The sequence below is a fragment of the Nicotiana sylvestris genome, chromosome 1 (assembly GCF_000393655.2).
Source record: "Nicotiana sylvestris chromosome 1, ASM39365v2, whole genome shotgun sequence".
NCBI lineage: Eukaryota > Viridiplantae > Streptophyta > Magnoliopsida > Solanales > Solanaceae > Nicotiana > Nicotiana sylvestris.
In genome coordinates this window covers 103230611-103252331 of record NC_091057.1, presented here as the reverse complement: position 1 = coordinate 103252331, position 21721 = coordinate 103230611, and positions in this window count along the sequence as shown.

The following is a 21721-nucleotide window of genomic DNA, read 5'->3' as shown; positions in this document are numbered from 1 at the left end:
TAGAGTTTGGACTGGATTGAGGTGAGTAATGATTGTAAATATTGTCTTAAGGGTATGAAACCCCAAATTTCATATCGTTTGTGCTATATTGAGGTGACACATACACTAGATGACGAGCGTGGGGTCATGCACCATTGGGGATTGTGACTTACTCTATCCCAAATGACTGTTTTACCGCGTATTTGATTGAAAACTATTTGCTATCATCATGTTTTGGGCTGAATGTCATATTTGGGCCTCGTGCCAACTATTTGGACCCTTAGGGGATTTTTACTGTTACTTACTCACTGTTTTGATTTTATATCTGTACTTAGTCATGCTATATTATACTATTTTCATAACTCAGCCATGTTTACTCTATTTTAACAATTAAATGATATTTTGGGCTGAGCATCATATTTTACTGTGCCCGAGTGGCTTTTAGAGATTTCTGACTGAGTAAGGCGAGGGCCTGTGTTGTGAGGATTATTATGGGATCGGGCTTCACGCCACAACAGTGTTATTCTGATTTTTATTATAAGGCCAAGGGACTGAGTTGTACGCTACAAGATGGCTTGATATGAGGTCGAGAGCCTATTTATTATGCCCCGAGATGGCTTGATATTGCGCTTGGGCCGTAAGGGGCCCCTCTCAGAGTCTGTACACGGGAACCCATTGTGCTGTGAGATATAGCTCGAGGGGCTGGAGTTGTTCTGTGTTATTGTCAGAGGGGCTGATTCTATTGATATTGTGCCCGAGAGGCGGATTTTATGTGTTTATCTTTTCTAGCTGCTTTTTATTTATTTGTTTCTGTTGAAAAGATGTTTTAAAGAAGCTTATAATAAACTAAGATGTTTTACAAGGTTTCACTATTTTACTGGTTTTACTCTGCCTTTCTATAGCATGTTGTTGTGCTTTACGTGATTTCTTATCGCTTAGTCTTCATTTATTGTTATTACTCACTGAGTTGGAGTACTCACTTTACTCCCTACACGCGGTGTGCAGATTTAGGAGCTTTAGGTCCCGCCAGTGAGGGTTGATTGCTCCCAGCAGGCCATTCGGTTTCCACTAGGTAGCTGCTCGGCGTTCGCAGCCCAGTATTTCTCCCTCCTATCCTACTTTATGCTCCTAGTTCTATAATAGACTGTGTAAACTCTTTCAGACTTGTAGACTTATGATAGATGCTCATGACTGGTGACACCCCGATGTCAGGCTGTGTTTATTCCACAAATTGTATTATTTCACTGTTTCTTTGGGATTTAATCATGTTAATGACTTAAATTGTGTTACTTTAATTGCTTAAAATGAATTGGGTGTTGTTTCGGCTGACCTTGTCTTCACGAGAGGCGCCATCACGACCATGTCTAGGTTTAAGGTCATGACAAGTTAGTATCAGAGCCTAGGTTACATAGGTCTCGCGAGTCATTAGTAGGTTTAGTAGAGTCTTGCAGATCGGTGCGGAGATGTGTGTATTTATCCTCGAGGAGCTGCAGAACCTTTAGGAAAAAACTTCATATTCTAGAAATTCTTGTCATGCAAATTTGTTGATCCGAGTAATAAACTTCTGTTATTTTATTCTCTTACTGATGGTGAGGACACACACTATCGGTCAGGATGGATGACCACCAGTACCACCAGCTGTGGTCACTAGAGGCCGAGGACGCGGTAAGGGCAGGGGTGTGGCCTGCACAGCAGCTAGGGCAGCAATTGCATATCCACCAGACGCCCCAGTTCAGGATCAGGTCCTAGTTGTGGATGCTCCAGCAGCACCAGCTCAGGCACCAGTTGTGCCCATTGTGATTCTGGGTCTTCAGGAGGCCTTTGCTCAGATTCTATCAGTATGCACTGGCCTAGCTCAGGCAGTTTCAGTTACTATAGTCGTAGCGACTTCTTAGGCCGGGGGAGGCACTTAGAATCCCGCTGCTCGCACACCTGAGCAAGTCGTGCAGGGACTTCAGACACCGGGGGCACATCTAGCCCAACTGGTTGCAGCTGCTCAGGACTATGTAGCTCCTGCCATGCCAGTGGACGAGCAGCGCAGGTTGGAGAGATTTGGTAGACTTCATCCTCCGACTTTCAGTGGTGCAGAGGGCGAGGATGCCCAGGGTTTCTTGGACAAGTCTTAGAGAATTCTTCGTACAACGAGTATTCTAGAGACCAGCGGGGTCACTTTCACTACTTTTTAGTTTTCTGGAGCTGTCTTCACTTGGTGGGAGGCTTATGAGAGGTGTAGGCCTGTTGGTGCAGCACCCCTTTCCTGGCAGCAATTCTCCATTCTCTTTTTGGAGAAGTATGTGCCATAGTCTCGCAGAGAAGAGCTGCGCAGGTAGTTTGAGTGGTTGCGTCAAGGAGAGATGACTGTGACACAATATGAGATAAGGTTCTTAGAGTTATCTCGCATGCTATTTGGTTGGTTTCGATAGATAGATAGAGGATTAGGAGGTTTGTTGATGGCCTTACATATCAGCTTCGTATTCTTATAACCAGGGAGAGGGTGTCTGGTGCTACCTTTGAGGAGGTTCTTGACATTGCTCGTGAGATTGAGTCAGTTTGTCGCTAGGAACGAGATGAGAGGGAGGCCAAGAGGCCTCGAGGATCTTGTAGTTATGGTAGTGCTCCTTCGAGAGGTTAGTTTCAGCACAGCAGAGGCCATCCATTCAGGCATGCTCATCCAGATCGCCCAGGTTATCATGGGGAATCATCGGGTCATATTTCTCATAGTTATCGTCAGGGCCAGTCATCACTTAGTGCCCTTCTAGCACAGAGTTCATCCCGTACTCCATTAGTTTAGGGCTCTTCTATGCCAGGTGCATCTGCTAGTCATTCAAGTGCTAGGGGTTCCCTTCAGTCCCCATTTCCAGCACCCAAGAGTTGCTATGAGTGTGGAAAGATGGGCCACATGTAGAAGTAGTGTCCTCGTCGTCTTGGGGTTCATCTCAGCAAAGGAGTCAGCCATCGTGTTTAGCGCTAGTTACATCACCACCACCCACCTACCCAGTTAGGGGTGGAGGTCGGTCAGCTAGGGGTCACCCTAGAGGGAGAGGTCGATTAGGTGGTAGTCAGGCCCGTTTCTATGCACTTCCAGCTAGACCCAATGTTGTTGCTTCAGTCGCCGTGATCACAGGTATTGTCTCAGTTTGCCACAGAGATGCCTCTATATTATTTGATCCCGGTTCCACTTATTCTTATGTGTCATCATACTTTGCTCATTATTTTGATACGCCCCATGAGTCTCTTATTTCACCTGTTCATGTATCTACTCCGGTGAGTGATATTATTGTTATAGACCGTGTGTACCGGTCATATGTGGTGACTATCTAGAGACCTGGGTGGATCTATTGTTGTTATGTATGGTAGACTTCGATGTTATATTGGGCATGGATTGACTATCTCCATGTTGTGCTATTTTGGACTGTCATGCTAAGACAGTGACATTGGCTATGCCGTGTGTGCCACGTATTGAGTGGCGAGGTTCGACTGATTATGTTCCTAGTAGGGTAATTTCAATCTTGAAGGCCCAACGTATGGTTCGGAGGGGTTGTCTTTCGTATTTGGCCTTTGTGAGGGATGTCGGTGCAGAGACTCCTAGTTTTGATTCTGTTCTAGTTATGAGGGATTTTCCCGATGTGTTTCCTGCAGACCTGTCGGGCATGCCACCGGACAGGGATATTGATTTTGGTATTTATATTGTGCCGGGCACTCAATCCATTTCTGTTCCACCGAATCGTATGGTACCAGCGGAGTTGAAGGAGCAGCTTCAAGAACTCTTTGATAAGGGGTTCATTCAGCCTAGTGTATCTCTTTGGGGTGCGCCGGTTCTATATGTGAAGAAGAAGGATGGCATTATGAGGATGTGCATTGATTATAAGTAGTTTAACAAAGTAACAGTTAAGAACATGTATCCTTTGCCTCGCATTGATGATTTATTTGACCAGCTTCAAGGAGCGAGAGTGATCTCCAAGATTGATCTCCGTTCAGGTTATCACCAGTTGAAGATCAGGGATTCAGATATTCTTAAGACGGCTTTTAGGACCCGATATGGTCATTATGAGTTCTTGGTGATATCTTTTGGGCTGACCAATGCCCCAAAATGTTCATGTATTTGATAAACAATGTGTTTTGGCCTTGTCTTGACAGTTTTTCATAGTTTTCATTGATAATATTCTGGTGTACTCGCATAGTCAGGAGGAGCATGCGGAGAATTTGAGAGTTTTGTTGCAGAGATTGCGGGAGGATGAGCTTTATGAAAAGTTCTCCAAGTGTGAGTTTTGGCTCAATTCAGTGGCATTCTTGGGGCCCATGGTGTCCAGTGAGGGTATTTAGGTTAATCCAAAAAATATAGAGGCGGTTCAGAGTTGGCCAAGACCGTCCTCCGCCACAGATATTCACAGCTTTCTTGATTTGGCGGGTTATTACCGTCGGTTTGTTTAGATGTTCTCATCTATCGCATTGCCTTTGACTAAGTTGACTTAAAAGGGTGCTCTATTCAGGTGGTCGAACGAGTGTGAGGAGAGCTTTTAGAAGCTCAAGACTGCCTTGACCACAACTCCAGTGTTAGTTTTGCCATCAACTTCAAATTCATATACAGTGTATTGTGATGCTTTGAGAATTAGTATAGTGTGCGTGTTGATATAGGAGGGTAGAGTTATTACTTATGTTTCTCGTCAGTTGAAGCCCCATAAGAAGAACTACCTTGTTCATGATTTGGAGTTGGCTACCATTGTTCACGTGTTAAAGATTTGGAGGCATTCTTTGTATGGTGTGTCTTGTATGGTGTTTACTGATCATTGTAGCCTCCAGCACATGTTTAAGCAGAAAGATCTCAATTTGCGGCAGAGGAGATGGTTGGAGTTGCTAAAGAATTATGATATTAATATTTTGTACCATCCGAGGAAGGCCAATGAGGAGATGTGATTTCCTTAATTTCTAGCTCTAATCCCTGGAATAATAACATAGGAATGAGTTTTAAGTCCAAATCCCTTACCTCAATGAAGTCTGCTGGAATTTCCTCTTTCAAATCGCCCAAAAAGCTCCCAAGCCGAAGTAAAAATGGTGAAATAGCTAAATTTCGCGAAATGAAATAACTTATATGTTCTGCCTAGGCCTTTCTGCATCTGTGTTACCGCATTTGCGGACATTATTCCACTTATACGGAAATCACTTAATCGGCCACATCCGCATCTGCGATCATCCGTCTGCATCTGCAACTCCGCAGATGCGGTTCTCTTAGACGCTTATGCGGTCCCTGACAAATCCCCATAATCCACTTCTACGACCACCCACTCGCACATGCGGCACCGCACCTACGGTCTCCAAACCGCAGGTGCGAAAACACCAGAAGCAGCAATTTCAGCAGCTGCAATAACATCTCAACTTCTCCGTTAACCACCCAAAATCGCCCCGAGGCCCCCGGGACCTCAATCAAAAGCACAAACATCTTCCAATACCTTATTCAAACTTGTTCCAATCACCAAAACACCTCAAACAATATTAAATCACCCAAAACACATGGAATTCAAGCCAAACTTCCTAAAATCTTCCAAATTACGCTTTCGATCAAAAACCCAACCAAACCACTTTCGAATGACCTAAAATTTGCACACACATCCCAAATGACACAACGGAACTACTGCAACTCTCAGAATTCCTTACCGGCCCCTATAACAAAATCTCGCCTATCAACCGGAAATCGCAAAAATATCAACTTCGCCAATTCAAGCCTAAATCTACTATGAACCTCCAAAATTCATTCCGCTCACGCTCCTAAGCCACAAATCACCTCCTGAAGCTAGCCGAACCATCAGAACTCACATCTGAGCCCTCTAACACATAAGTCAATATCTTGTTGACTTTTCCAATTTAAACTCACTCTAAAGAGACTAAGTGTCTCAAACCTTGCCAAGTCCTTTCCGGATTCGATCCGACCAACCCGATCACATATAGAACCGATAGATAAAACAATAAGAAGCAGAAATAGGGAAAATAGAGCGGTAACTCATGAGATGACTGGTCGGGTCATCACATCATCCCCAACTTAAACTATGGGTGTTAATCGGGCTGGGCTGACCCGTTTTCAGCCCGCTTCAACCCAGTTCAGCCCGCTACTGTTCACGTTGGGACGGTTTGGGATGAGTTGGGATGGGGGGCAGGTTGTGTACGTTCACGTTTAGACTAACGGTGCCCCGAACCCGTTAAACACGAATTTCCTTAACGGGCTGAACACGGGCTGCAACCCGTTAGCCGCCCGGTTTCCGTTTGAAATTTTTTTTTAATTAAATTGGACCGTTCCCAACGGTCAAATTCATAAATGACCGTTTGGGAACGCCAAAAAATGCAGAAATGGCCAATTTCAGCCCCCCCCCCCCATTAATTAATATAGCCCTCCCACCTTAAAATCTATAAATAGCCCCCCTTCTTCTTCATTTTTTCTCACACATTCACACATTCACTCTCTTACTACTCTAATTCTCTCTCAAGTATCAAACTCTCAATTCTCTCTTGATACTATAGTTTTTAAATTCTCAAATCTCAAATTCTCAATTATTTATTATTTCAAGTTTCATCAATTATTTAGTTTAGCCATTACAAAATTATTATTATCAAATATCAATTATTCAAGTGAAGTGTGGTATCAATTATCAAGTATTCAAGTATTATCAACTATCAAGTTTCGGTCTATCAATTGAAGTTTGAATTTTGATATCAAAAATTCAAAATTAGTGCGGCATAAGGAATCCTGGTACACTCGTTCCATCTCTTTATCTTATTTGGTGTACACTTATTTTATTAATTAGTTTCTTAATTTAATTTCTTAATTTAATTTCTTAATTTAATTTCTTACTTTAATTTATATATTGGATTTACTTAGAGCGGCCAAAAAAGCGTGCACTAAAGGTGGTAGTAAGAAAACTTTAAAAAGAATAAGAGGTGGTGTTGGTTCTTCTAGTAGCTTTACACATATTTCTGAAAGTTCACCTGAAAATTTAAATGTAGATTATGAGCGAATGCAAGAAAATTATGGTGTAGATGATGATTTAGATGCTTTGTTAGATGAGATTCAATCACCCGATAATCTTGACACACCACCACCTACACCTGGTAATGCTAGTCAAACTCAAAATGTTAGGGGTGCAAGTGCAACAAGTAGGCCTCCTCTCGCTATTAAGAAGAATCGACGATTAAAAAGTAAGTGTTGGATGTTTTTTGAAAGACTAGAAGATCAACAAAAATATATAAAATGTAAAATTTGTAGTGAACATTGTGAGCACGTGATTTTTTCCCTATATATGAATAATTCCCAAAATTCCAACAAAATAATTTCTCTTTATTCTTACAATTTCTGTGCATTTCGGTGTCATTTTTTGATAATTGTCGCATTTTATTTGCGCATGTTAATTTATATAAAATACAAAAATATGCATTTCGCATTTAGGTTTTAGTTTTATTTTTTAGTATCAATTAAGGGTTAATTTGTTTAGAACAAAACATGAAAAGCACAAAAAATTAGTTCACTTTTGCATTTTTATGATTTTTATTATGAATTTGTCATGAAATAGTATTAAACAATTTTAGGTATTAATTAGTTTTAATTTTGAAATATATATTACGACTTTATTTTGGCAATTTTACAAAATCAAAAAATACAAATGAAAACAAAGAAAAAGAAAGAGTAAAATTAGAAAAATAAAGGAAAAACAATTAAAATGGAGGTAGTCTTAAAAAGACCCAGAAGTTGGGCCAATTCCGTTCTTAACCCCCAGCCCAAACGGATCCCAGCCCAATCACGCCCAAGCAGTCCAGAACCCTCCGGTCCAAGGTGTTAGATTCAAAACGACGTCGTTTGGCGTCGATTAATTCAAGCCGTCGAGGTCCCATGATCTAACGGCCAGGAAGCCTAACACCTTAATATATATATATATATATCCGAAACATTACCCCCTTCCCACCCCAGTCTCTCACCTTCCTCACCCTACCTCTCATCTTCATGAACCCTAATCCGCGCCGCCCCTAAATCCCTCGCCGGCGGTGAGCGTCACTTACACCGTTCAAACCCAGATTAACACCATAGATCCCCCATGAATCCCTCTTTCTATTCCCGTTATTAGTTTCCCTCGAATGTTGTCGGGGCTCGTCGAATCTTCGATTGAAGTTTCCGGCCAGGTCGCAAGTTTATCCAAACCAACCCAAAATAATACCACACAATCCCCAGAATTCCCTTAACCCAAATCCATGACCATCTTCCTTCAAATCTCTGAGAAGGGGCTCGAATTTCAGATCTAAATTTCTGGCCAAAACCCTAAACCAAAATCTTTATGATTTCGAACCGTAATATCCTTAACCATGTGTTCTCTTGTAAGAACATGTGGTTAGGGATGTTGCGTGTCAAAAATCTGTAGAGATTCGAAAGGCAGTGCTTAGTCGGAGATTTAGCTCTGTTGGGTAAGTTTTCTTTAACTCTCTGAATCGTTTTCAATAGTCTCATACTCCCTTATTTGGTTAGTTGGATTGTTTGTTTATCGATCATATTTTAATGTCGTTCATAGATAATAATAGTTGTTAGTTTAATTAGCTAGTATTAACGTTAGTTCATGCTGATACACTATTTTGATTGCCCTGTTTGTCTCTTTCTGGTTGTTTAATGATTCTGAGTTTAGATATCAGTTTAATGTTGACGATTACTCTCGTTTGATTAATGGATTGTTAGAATATGCAGTAGGATAAGTTGTATTTTGATTCAATTTTGATATTCTGCCTTAGAGTTGGACCTGGTTGGTTGTAGTTGAGCAAATCTTTTGTTTTAGTTAACTTTAGTTAGATTTTAGCTGGGGTTAAAGGGATTGGGATCAGTTAACCTTAGTCTGTAAATTCCAGACTAGTAGAAGGGCATTTTAGGGATAGAAAAGGGTAGTTTCTTTTAGGAATAGTAATTTCAAAGTAAGGGCAAGGGTAGTATAGGTATTTGGTGGGTAGAAGAGCATCCTAGGGCCTTCTAGAATGGTACTTCAGTGCAGATGTTGGCATATTAGAGGGACTTGCTTGTTTGGCAAGTCAAAAATAAAGGGATCAAACTGAAAATAAGGGAGGGGCTAAAAGAGAAACCTAAAATCTGATTCCCCTTCTTGTGTCACCTATAAGAAGGGCATCAAGTGCCTTGAGGAAGGGTCTTCTTTCTCAGCCATTCTTGGACTCAAAAACAGTTCCTTACCACTAGCCTATTTCCAGTAATTCTTGAGTTCCAAGTCTGTTAGCTACCACTACTGATTTGAATGGTTTTATCCAGTTAGATTGGATTTCTAATGTTGACTAGAATAAGGGGCCGTGGGTTTACCAGGTTTTCGATACAGTCTCAGTAGAAAAGGTTCTTGAGGGGAAAAGTGTCCCGGTCCCTAGAATAACAGCTGCAACTGTCATGGTAGCCTCTGAAATGTTGAAAAACGGGTTTTTACCAGGCAAAGGGTTGGGTGCTGATTTGCAAGGTATTGTTCAGCCAGTTTATTTGCCCAAGAATCTAGATACCTTTGGGCTGGGTTTCAAGTATACAGCGGTGGATGTAAGACGAGCCCACAAGATGAAGAAAAGAGGCTGGGTTCTTCCCAAACCAATTCCACGTCTGTCTAGGTCCTTCGTCAGGCCAAGTATCGGGAAGCAATTATTGGCAAAGGTGTCTGGTCCACTGACTGGTGTGGATAAGAACTTGGAGAAAGGGATTGAGAAGGTATTTGCTGAGTTGAACATGGTTGAGGCCGGGGAAGGGTCGAGCAAAGCAGATATACAGTACATCGGGCCACATGCTAATGTCAACAACTGGGAAGCCACTCCTCTTCCATCTCGCAGGGAGTCGCGGTAGTGGGTTTTGTTTTCCTTTTGTTCACCTGGATTATTCCAGGGTTTGTAATTCAGTTTCTATGTTCCGTCCGTTTGGATGAGTTAAAACCCTGTTATCTTTACATTCAATGAAATGCAATTCCTTTTCTTTCTTAATTACTAATTTTGTTTCCATTTCTTTTTCCTTTTCTTTTCTGTACAGTTCTCTTTATGCTGATATCGATGACATGACATGCATGAGGAATCTTCGGCCCAGTTTTAAAAGCCAATCTAATTCAGAAATAATAGTGCAAGAAATCGAGTGTCATGATGAGGTGGAATATGATGATGACAAGGCCTATGAGGAAGTTAGTCAAGAATTAAGTCACTTTTAATAAAAACCCAAACCTAACCTAAATGACATAGAAATAGTTAATCTAGGGGACCTAGACAATGTTCGTGAAACTAAAATAAGTGTTCATCTGGAGCCACAGCTCAAGGTGGGGATAATCAAAGCATTGTTCGATTGCAAGGATGTTTTTGCATGGTCGTATGATGCTATGCGGGTCTAAGTACCGATTTAGTGGTTCACAAATTACCCACTGACCCGACATTCCCTCCTGTCAAGCAGAAGTTGAGAAAGTTCAAAACGGACATAAGTGTAAAGATCAAAAAAGAGATTACCAAGCAGTTCGATGCGAAGGTCATTCAGGTTACATTGTATCCCACCTGGTTAGCTAATGTTGTGCCTGTGCCAAAGAAAGATGGCAAGACCAGGGTGTGTGTCGATTATCGGTATCTTAACAAGGCAAGTCCAAAAGACAATTTTCCGCTGCCGAATATCCACATATTGATTGATAATTGTGCCAAACATGAGAGTGGTTCTTTTGTGGATTGTTACGCGGGTTATCATCAGATTTTAATGGACGAGGAAGATGTAGAAAAGACGGCATTCGTCAAGCCATGGGGAACATGATGCTATCGGGTCATGCCGTTTGGTTTGAAAAATGCTGGGGCAACTTATATGAGGGCAGTGACAACAATAATCCATGATATGATACACAAGTAAATCGTGGTGTATGTGGATGATGTGATTGTAAAGTCTAGACAGCAATCTGACCATGTCAGGGATTTGAGAAAGTTCTTCCAAAGGCTTCGCAGGTACAATCTCAAGCTTAATCCTGCAAAATGCGCGTTCGGGGTGCCATCTGGAAAGTTGTTGGGGTTCATAGTCAGCCGCCGGGGTATTGGACTGGATCCATCAAAAATCAAGGCCATCCATGAATTTCCACCTCCAAGGAACAAGACCGAGGTGATGAGTTTGCTGGGGAGATTGAATTATATTAGTAGGTTCATCGCCCAGCTCACGACAACTTGTGAGCCTATCTTTAAGTTATTAAAGAAAGACGCTGTGGTCAAGTGGACAAACGAATGTCAGGAGGCGTTTGATAAGATAAAGAGGTATTTGTCAAATCCACCCGTGTTGGTTCCGCCAGAACCAGGGCGACCTTTGATTCTATATTTAACAGTATTGGACAATTCGTTCGGCTATGTATTGGGTCAGCATGATATCACTGTAAGGAAGGAGTAGGCCATCTATTACCTCAGCAAGAAGTTCACACCCTACGAGGTTAAGTATACTCATTTTGAAAGGACTTACCTCATATCTCGTTTGGACCCGTTAAAGTATATCTTTCAGAAGCCTATGCCCACAGGGAGGCTTGCAAAGTGGCAGATCCTGCTCACAGAGTTTGACACTGTCTACGTGACTCGGACTGCGATGAAAGCACAGGCCTTGGCGGACCATCTGGCCGAGAATTCGGTTGATGAAAATTATGAACCTTTGAAGACTTATTTCCCTGATGAATAGGTGATACATGTTGAAGAGTTGGAACAAGTTGAGGAGCCAGGATGGAAACTTTTCTTTGATGGGGCCGCAAACATGAAACGCGTGGGAATAGGAGCGGTTCTTATTTATAAAACAGGGCAACATCACCCTGTTACAACTCAACTTCGTTTTTATTGTACGAACAACATGGCAGAATATAAGGCATGTATCTTGGGGTTGAGATTAGCTATAGATATAGGTGTCCAGGAAGTCTTGGTCATGGGTGACTCGGACCTACTAGTACACCAAATTCAAGGAAAATGGGAAACACGGGACTTAAAGCTTATACCGTACCGATAATGTTTGCATGAGCATTGTCAACGGTTTCAGTCAATAGAATTCAAGAACATTCCAAGGATTCATAATGAAGTGGCCGATGCATTGGCTACTCCGGCATCGATGTTACACCATCCAGATAACGCTTACGTGGACCCTTTGCAGATTCAGGTCCGCGATCAGCACACTTATTGTAATGTAGTGGAAGAGGAACTTGATGGTGAGCCGTGGTTTCATGAAATCAAGGAATATATCAGGATGGGTGTGTATCCGATACAGGCCACAGGTGATTAGAAACGAACAATACGATGGTTGGCAAGCGGGTTTTTCCTTAGTGGAGAAGTGTTGTACAAAAGAACTCCAGACCTCGGGTTGTTAAGATGCATTGATGCGAGACAGGCCACATCTATCATGACTGAGGTACATTCCGTAGTTTGTGGACCGCATATGAGTGGGTACGTTCTAGCAAAGAAGATTCTCATAGCAGGTTATTACTCGCTCACTATGGAGCAGGATTGCATCAGTTTTGTGCATAAATGTCATCAGTGCCAAGTGCATGGAGATTTTATTCATTCTCCACCATCCGAGTTACATACAATGTCTACGCCATGGCCCTTTGTTGCTTGGGGCATGGATGTCATTGGGCCAATTGAGCCAGCAGCATCAAACAGGCACAGGTTTATTCTGGTGGCCATTGATTATTTCACCAAGTAGGTTGAAGCGAAAACTTTCAAATCCGTGACTAAGAAAGCAGTGTTTGATTTTGTGCACTCAAATATCATCTGTCGGTTTAGGATTCCGAAGGTAATCATCACGGACAATAGCGCTAATCTCAATAGTCATCTGATGAAGGAGACATGTGAGCAGTTCAAGATTACTCATCATCATTCTACTCCATACCGTCCTAAGGTAAATGGTGCGGTTGAGGCAGCCAATAAGAATATAAAGAAAATACTCCGGAAAATGGTGGAAGGATCTAGGCAGTGGCATGAAAAGTTGCCTTTCGCATTGTTGGGATACACACCACTGTTTGTACTTTGGTGGGGGCGACTTCTTACTCTTTGGTGTATGGTATGGAAGCAGTGATACCCGAAGAACTGGAAATCCCGTCTCTTCGAATCATTGCGGAGGCTGAGATCTACGATGATGAATGGGTAAAAAGCCGCCTTAAGCAATTGAGTTTGATTGACGAGAAGAGATTGGCATCAGTGTGTCATGGTCAGTTATACCAGCAAAGAATGGCAAGAGCATACAACAAGAAAGTGCGTCCGAGGAAGTTTGAGGTGGGACAGTTAGTGTTGAGACGTATTTTTCCTCATTGGGCAGGAGCAAAAGGAAAGTTTTCTCCCAATTGGCAGGGACCATTTGTCGTAACCAGAGTGTTGTCTATTGGTGCATTATATCTGACAGATGTGGAAGGAAAATGTGTAGAAATGGCCATCAATTCTGATGCGATCAAGAGATACTATGTATGATTTCTTTATTTTGATTGTAATTGTTTGTATTTGGCATATTTTAAAGATTGAAATGACGAAGGCGTTTTGTTCTGCTATCTAAACACTTTTACCCCTTGTCATCCCCTTTGAGCCTTACTTATTTTCTTTCATATCCCTCTTTCGGAATCAATGTCACCATTAAGAAACGCGAGTGCGGAAGAAAAGAAAATGAAAAGAAAAAGAAAAAGAAAGAAAAGTGAAAAGAAAGGAATAAAAGAAGAAGAAAATTGAAAAGTGAAAAGAAGAAAGAAAAGAAAAAAAATAAAAAGGAAAGAAAATGAAGAAAAGAAAGGAAAAGAAGAGCGGAAAAAAGAGAGGAGAAAAACATCAATGTACTCTCTATGACGTGAACTACGTTTGACTTGATCCCGAAAGGGTACGTAGGCAGCCTCTCTGAGGTTCAGTCATACCAAAATAAAATCCAAAAGTCCCCAAGCAAGAAACTGGGGCAGAAGTCGTGGTTGTTGTAAGAAATCTGATTTCGAAAGTTGTAACTTTAAACCATTTTGAAATTATTTTGAGACTTTCATACACTTTTTTTCTAGCCCCGTCCAAAGCCCACATTACGGTCCAAAGAAAGACCTTCTGATAAATCTTTGAGAAATGCCAAGTCAAGCAGGTAAATGTAATTCATGTCTGGGGCAACACTCTGGTTCAAGCAAGAAAAGCAAAAAGATAAAAATGAGAGAGTCTTATTGGTGAAAACCTGCACAGTCACTGTAAAGCAACGGGAGTTGAGAGAAAGAATAAAATGAGAGAGTCTTATTGGTGAAAACCCTTGCGGGCACCTTGAGGCGAAAGTGAGTTGAGAAATTATTGATGGAGAAAGGTCTGTTGGTGGAAAATTGTTTCGAGGCACCACAAGACGAACAAGGCTAAGGTTTGGATAAAGTAATAAACTGATGGAAATTCTGGGGAAACAAAGGGTGGCGACCAAGAGTTGGTTAGTTGGACAGATTTGGCCGATTAGTCCGAAATGCATGTCATGACGATTAATACCAGCTGTTCCGGTCAGATAAGTTTCGTTCCCCTTTTATTTTTAGCAGTCATCCAATTTTGTATTCTTCTAATCCCTAACTCATAAACTCATTGCATTTCATTTTCTTTGGGGGATTTATCTGTCTAAAATGTTTCAATGTCAGTTTTGCTCAAAGCAAGTGGAAAGGGATTTCAAAACTTACTACCAGATTCCAGAAAGTGTAAAGCGCGATGTGGTCAGAGCATGTAAAAAATAATGTGATGAAAGGTGGAATACAGGGAATCACCGAAAATGTCATCGGTGGAATGATTGGGAAATGTCGTGGGAAGTGCAAAGGTTCAGAAAAAGGGTCAGAGGTGTGAAACAACAACATGGGTACAGAACACTCGGTTTGTCAGAGTCAGGGGTTCGAAGATCAGTCAGAAAGTCAAAGCGGTTCAGGGCCAGTTCGGGAAGCCAGTCGGAACAAAATAATGCAGCAGAAAGATCTCCAGCAAGAATGCCACCAACTAACCACCATTTTAAACTGACAAATTTTCTTTGATTAAAATAGGGGCAGAAAAGTTTGTTTGTTTCAGAGGAACTCTTTGGAGAAAGGCAGTCACCAAAAAGGTTTGCTTTTTAATTTTCAGGACCCTCCTGGAACATGGGACCTAGTTTAAAGTTCAAAAATAACATAATCAAGCATAAACGTACCCTAAAGGAGTATAAGTTGGTTTAGAAGTGTGCATGTTCGAGACAGGATTCAATTAGGAGTTTCTAGGACCCTCCTGAATAATGGGACTTAGCTTTAAGATTTTAATTAGATAACCACTTTTAGAGTAAACTCTGTTGTAAGGTAGTGTAATTCAGACATGAAAGTTGTCACCCTTATGATAAAATTTGACCTTTGATTTTCAGGACTCTCCTAGATAATGGTGAGTAGTTTAAAGATCCTCTTAGATAGCATGATTTAGCAGAAGTCACACCTGTAGAAGATATAACTTAGATTTTAATCCGTCGTTTAGTTAAGAGTTGTCAGGACCCCCCTGAATAATGGGACCTAGCTTTCAAATCCTTAGTAATACTTGGTAATATGGTTTAGTTTTACAATCACATCTGCCCCTAGCCACCAAACTGGGGTAGAAAAGTTTCTTTGTTTTGTCTATTTAAAGTCAGGAGCCCGCCTGAAGAGTAGGGAATACATTTCAAGTCAGCAGTCAGGAGCCTGCCTGGAGAGCAGGGAATACATCTCAAGATAGAAGTCAGGAGCCCGCCTGGATAACAGAGGAATACATTCATGTTCAAGTTCAGCAGTCAGGAGCCTGCCTGGATAACAGAGGAATACATTCAAGTTGAAGTTCAGCAGTTAGGAGCCAACCTGGATAATAGAGGAATACATTCAATTTCAAGATTCAGAAGTCAGGAGTCCGCCTGGAGAATAGAGACATACAGTTCAAGTTTCAGTAATCGGGAGCCCACCCGTACAATAAGGGAATACATTCAAGTTCAACAATTTGAAGAAAGGAACAACACCTCAATTTGTAGTTTGCAATGGCAACAAGGGATTTTACCAAGAAAACACAAGACAACAATGCAACGAGGAAGTACAACAACAAGTTTGAAGAATTTAGATAGGATTTTGTAATTCATAGGTCATAGTTTAGTTTAGCTTCTTTTATTTTACCATGGTGTAATAAGGAAGGTCAGCAAGTAGTAGCAGCAGCAATCGCAATGAAATCATAGCTCCTGGTAGTCCCAGCTACCAGACACACCTGAACTACACTGACCTGATTCCTGTTTAGCCCAGGATACGTAGGCAACCATCGAAGCAGGGTGCGGTCAATTTTTTTTTTTAAAAATGCTTCACACGGAATATTCAAACGGGCAAAAATCGCTCATTTTCGCTCATTTATCTTTGCACGGAAATTCTTCGTGTTTCCAGGCAAAGAGGGGAAGCTGTGAGCACGTGATTTTTGCCCAAAGCAAATTATTCCCAGAAATTCAAACAAAACAATTTCTTTATTAATTTACAATTTTTTGTGAATTTTCGTGTCATTTTCTGTTAATTGTTGCATTTTATCTGTGCATTTTAATTCATATGAAAAATACAAAAATATGCATTTGCATTTAGGATTTAATTTTATATTTTTAGTATTAATTAGGGGTTAATTTGTTTTAGAACAAAATATGAAGAAAATAACAAAAATAGTTCACTTTTGCATTTTTAAATTGTTTAATTGTGAGCTCGTCCCGAAATAGTTTGTAAAATAATTTTAGAAATAAATTAGTTTATTTTTGAAATATATTAGGACTTTATTTTATTTGTTGCAATTTTATAAAATCAAAAAAATACAAAAAATATACAAGATGAAATACAAAAAAAAAATTAGATAAAAGAAACAAATGAAAAGGAAAAAAGAAAACAAAAAGAATAGAGAAAGGGCTGCCCACGATTTAGGCCATGCCCAAGTGATTCACCCAGGCCCAAACCCCTTGACCCGGTCCATTCCCTCAGCTAAACGAAACGACGTCGTTTCGAGGGGCGTCAGATCAGGACCATTGAGGTCTCTTGATCGAACGGATGAGAAGTGTGGGTCGTTGAGTATATTATCCCCCCCGTCCATCTCTAACCTAAACCCTAAAAACCAGCCGCCCCCATATCCTTTCATCGGAGCTCGCCGGCAGTGAACGACACCTACTCCAAATTACCCCAAAATAACACCACGAGACCTCCTCTTCTCCCTCATCATGAATCCACCACCCATTTCCTTCAAATCCCGCCCTAGCTCGTCGAATCCTCGATCAAAGATTCTCCGGCCAAAACCTAAAGTAACCCAATCACCACCAAATCAACACCATGTGACCGCCTGGGCCTCATCTACCCAACACCCATAGCCCTATCTCTCGAATCTACCTGGAACAGCTCGAATATCAAATTGAAGGTTTCCGACCAAAAACCCTAATGCAAAGTCTCCATGACTTTGGACCCTAACAACCCTAACCAGGTGTTTTCTTATGAAAACACATGGTTAGGGATATTACGGGTCAAAAATTTCGGGGGATTTGGAGAAACAACCACTGGCCGGAGCTCTTTGTTGTTAGTGAGTTCTTGTTGGCATTTTTTTTATTTCAATTCTTTTTCCTTTTTTGATTTTCTGCATGTGTGAATTCCATAGTTAATGTCTAGTTTAATTTGCGTTTTAATTTTTGTCAATATTGTTCTAATCTTGTGTCCTGATTTTTTTGATTAAGTCTAGTTGTTTGTTTGATTTTAATATGTTCCAATTCCTGATCTTAGTTTGATTTTTAGTTAAGCCGTTGATAATTTGTTAATTAGTTTTACTAAGTTTTGTTTGAATTAATTTCTGGTGTTCCTTTAGTTTAGGTTAATTACTAGTTAGTTCAGTTTCAGTTTAATTAGTCGTCGTTTGGTAGTTAGTTTGGTCATTAATTCTGAGTTCAATCGATAGATTCAACAAGAGTTTAAATTGGGGTATATTCAGAGCTTAAGAAACTGTCTTAGTTAGCTGTAGTTTTAGTTTAAGTTCAGTGGTAGCTTAGACATTTAGGATTGGGCAGCACATGGCAGTTGAAACTAGAATCTTCTAGGGCCTTCTAGAGTGGTAATTTAGTGTAGATTTCAATAATTTTTGTGGGATTACTTGGGTAACAAGTTAGAAAATAATGGACTAATTGAATAAATAGGTAAGGGACTGACATTGAAAACTGAAAATTTGAGGGCTGCCCTCATTGGTGCTTATAAAAGGGCATGCCCTTTACTTCATGGGGAGGTTTTTTTTTCAGCCACCGAATTCCCCCCAAAACTCTCTCTCTCTCTGAAATTTTTAGATCTGAAGTAGAAATTTAAATTTAAAAAAAAAACAAAAACAAACAAAAACTCAAAAAAAAAATCACTATTTCATTGGAAATTGTATACTGATGTTGATGTTCTAGTTACTAATTCACATCCTCTAGTTCACTCTTTGATTGCTGATGTTCAGAATGGTTGTTGGGTGATTTCGAGCAGTTTTTGGGTCTAATTAGATTGTGTTTGATTGAGATTTGGTTCTGTGAAAGTATGCTGATACATTTCTAGCATAACTGAGTGCATTTCAACGGTTTTGGTTTAATCGGCTTGTTTCATTTGAGTTCTGAACCTTCCTGGAATTTCTGGATTCATTTTCTGGGTTGTTTGTTGTTCTATACTGCTGAAAATTGCTTACTGCTACTGTTGCTCGTGCGTTGCTTCAGCTGACTTCCAACTCTTCTTTGTTTTGTGGTCTAAATCTCAGGTACATGTCCTGAATCTCAAATCATGTAGCTGTCCAATTGGAATGAAATGAAATGGAAGTATAACTTCATTGGAAGCTTCAGTTATTGCTGTGTTTTATCATAGTTGATTGTAGTAGTTTGGACTGTAATTAAAATTGTTTTACACTGATTTAGATTGGTTTGGACTGTTAAACTCATGGACTGTTTGGGACATTTGATCATTTGTTAGACATGTTGTAGTTTAATTTCATTTGGTGTAGTTAGGTTTTGAAAAATCAGAAGTTATTCAAAGCATAAAGCAATCTTGTGATTCACAGTCCTCACTCGTCTTAATAATTGGCAGTGTAATCCTAGAGTCACATTGTTTGTATTTAGTAATGGTAATTGAGAGTTAGTTTAGAGCTGGACGAGTAATTTGACTGTTGGATTAGCTTATAACTAATTAGCCTAGAATAGTTTGTTGATTAACTCTGTTAAAAGACATAAGTTTGGAAATTGATTCTGGACTTGCATCTTTAATTGATAATTGGATATTTGAATTATTGTGGATAATTAGTTAAGGTTAATTGAACAAGGAACTGAAGCAAAACTGGGCTAAACATTATTAGCATAGAATTAGTATAGAATTTCAAACTCAGCATGTTCTCAAGGTCCAACTCGCTGGTTGGTTTCAATTCAGCAGGGATTGGGCCAATTACTTGAGCCCAGAATTGCTAAAGGGTCTTTATTAATATGTTTTGTTTAAGTAACTCTAATTATTTAGGGCCTCTTTTGCTTTATTCTTAGAAACAAAAATATAGAAAATCGTACTTGCTTTAGGTTTGTCATGTAATCAATAAAATGAGATGAGTCTCGCAAAACAAAACACATAAATTGCGGGGGCCTCAATAATGTTATATGAAAATATTTAGAATTCAGGAGGGTCGTTCAGCGAATTTCACGGTTTTCCCCAAAATAATAATACGCTAGACTCTTTAAGCACGACTTTAATAAAATTACGTTCCTAAACTTGGGTGCGCATTGATGCGACCCAAATCCAAATCTCAACGGAGTCAAAATGTGTTGAAAACCACGGTTGCATTGATTGCGACATGGTTCGAAACACGTTTTCACGACGTTGCAATTCTTTTAAAATAACAATAAAAGCGGTTTACGAATAAAAAGCACATAAGCTATCATGTATTAAAATCATATAAAATCAAATACAATAGTTGAGCGACCGTGCTAGAACCATGGAGCCCGGGAATGCCTAACACCTTCTCTTGTGGATTGGATCTACCGGTCCTGTGAGGTCAAATTCTGTGGTTTCGAGACTAGAGAGGATCTCTTGTTGCTTGATATGATCGAATTTGAGATCATGCCGAGCATGGATTAATTATCTCCATATCACGTCGTCCTAGATTGCCATGCCAAGACTATTACATTAGCGATGCAAGGGTTGCCAAGGTTGGTGTGGAAGGGTTCCACAGTTGATACATCTAGTCAGGTTATCTCTTTCCTGAAGGCTCGGCATATGGTCGAGAAGGGTGTTTGGCTTATCTAGCTTATGTTCGGGACACCAACGCAGAGTCCCCAATCATTGATTCAGTTCATGTAGTCCAGGAGTTCGCCGATGTGTTTCCTTCTGATATTCCTGGCATGCCACCAGATCGTGATATTGATTTCTGTATTGATTTGGCTCCTGGCACCTAGCCTATATCTATCCCAACGTACCGTATGACTCCGAAAGAGTTGAAGGAGTTGAAGGAGCAGCTTGAGGAGTTATTAGCAACGGGTTTTGTTAGACCTAGTGTATCGCCTTGGGGTGGGCCAGTGTTATTTGTGAAGAAGAAGGATGACACTATGCGGATGTGCATTGATTACCGCCAGTTGAACATAGCCACCATAAAAAACATGTATCCGTTGCCTCGTATCAATTATTTGTTTGGCTTGTTGCAGGGTGCTAGGGTGCTCTCTATGATCGGCTTGAGGTCACGGTATCATTAGCTGAAGATTTGGGACTCGGATGTATCGAAGACTGCATTCCGGACTAGATATGACCATTATGAGTTTTTGGTGATGTCCTTTGGCTTGACTAAAGCCCCAGCAGCATTCGTGGACTTGACGAACAGGGTGTTCAGACCTTATATTTATTCCTTTGTCATCGTCTTCATCGACGACATCATGATATACTCACGTAGACTGGGGGAGAACAAGAAGCATTTGAGAGTAGTACTTCAGACCTTGCGAGAGCAAAAGCTATATGCTAAGTTCTCCAAGTGGGAGTTTTGGATAGAGTCAATGGCATTCATGGGGCATGTTATGTCAGGAGAGGGTATTAAGGTGGATCCAAAGAAGATTGAGGTAGTCCATAGTTGGCCATGTCCTACTTTAGTGACCCAGATCAGGAGTTTCATGGTGTTAGCAGGCTATTACAGACGATTCGTGCAGGGCTTTTCATCTATTGCATCACCTCTAACTAGATAGGGTGCTCCTTTCCGTTGGCCCGATGATTGTGAGGCGAGCTTTCAGAATCTCAAGACCGCTTTGACTACAACACTAGTTCTTGTGTTGCTTTCCAGTTCAGGGATGTATACGGTATATTGCGACGCTTCACGCGTTGGACTGGGATGTGTATTGATATAGGAGGGGCGAGTTATTGCATATGTTTCGCGTCAACTGAAGATTCATGAAAAAAATTATCCTGTGCAAGATTTTGAGTTGGTTGCGATTGTTCATGCTCTTAAGATATGGATGCATTATTTGTATGGGGTGTTATGTGAGGTTTATACTGATCATCGTAGCTTAAACATTTTATTCAGGCAGAGGGATCTCAATTTGAGACAACGTAGATGGCTTGAGTTACTGAAGGATTATGACATCACGATTCTTTATCACCCAGGCAAGGCAAATATGGTCGTGAATGCCTTAAGCAGGAAAGCTGAGAGTATAGGTAGCTTGGCATTCATTCCTGTAGAGGAGCGACCACTAGCTTCGGATATTCAGTCCTTGGCTAACAGACTTATGAAGTTGGATATTTCGGAGCACAACCGAGTTCTTGCATGT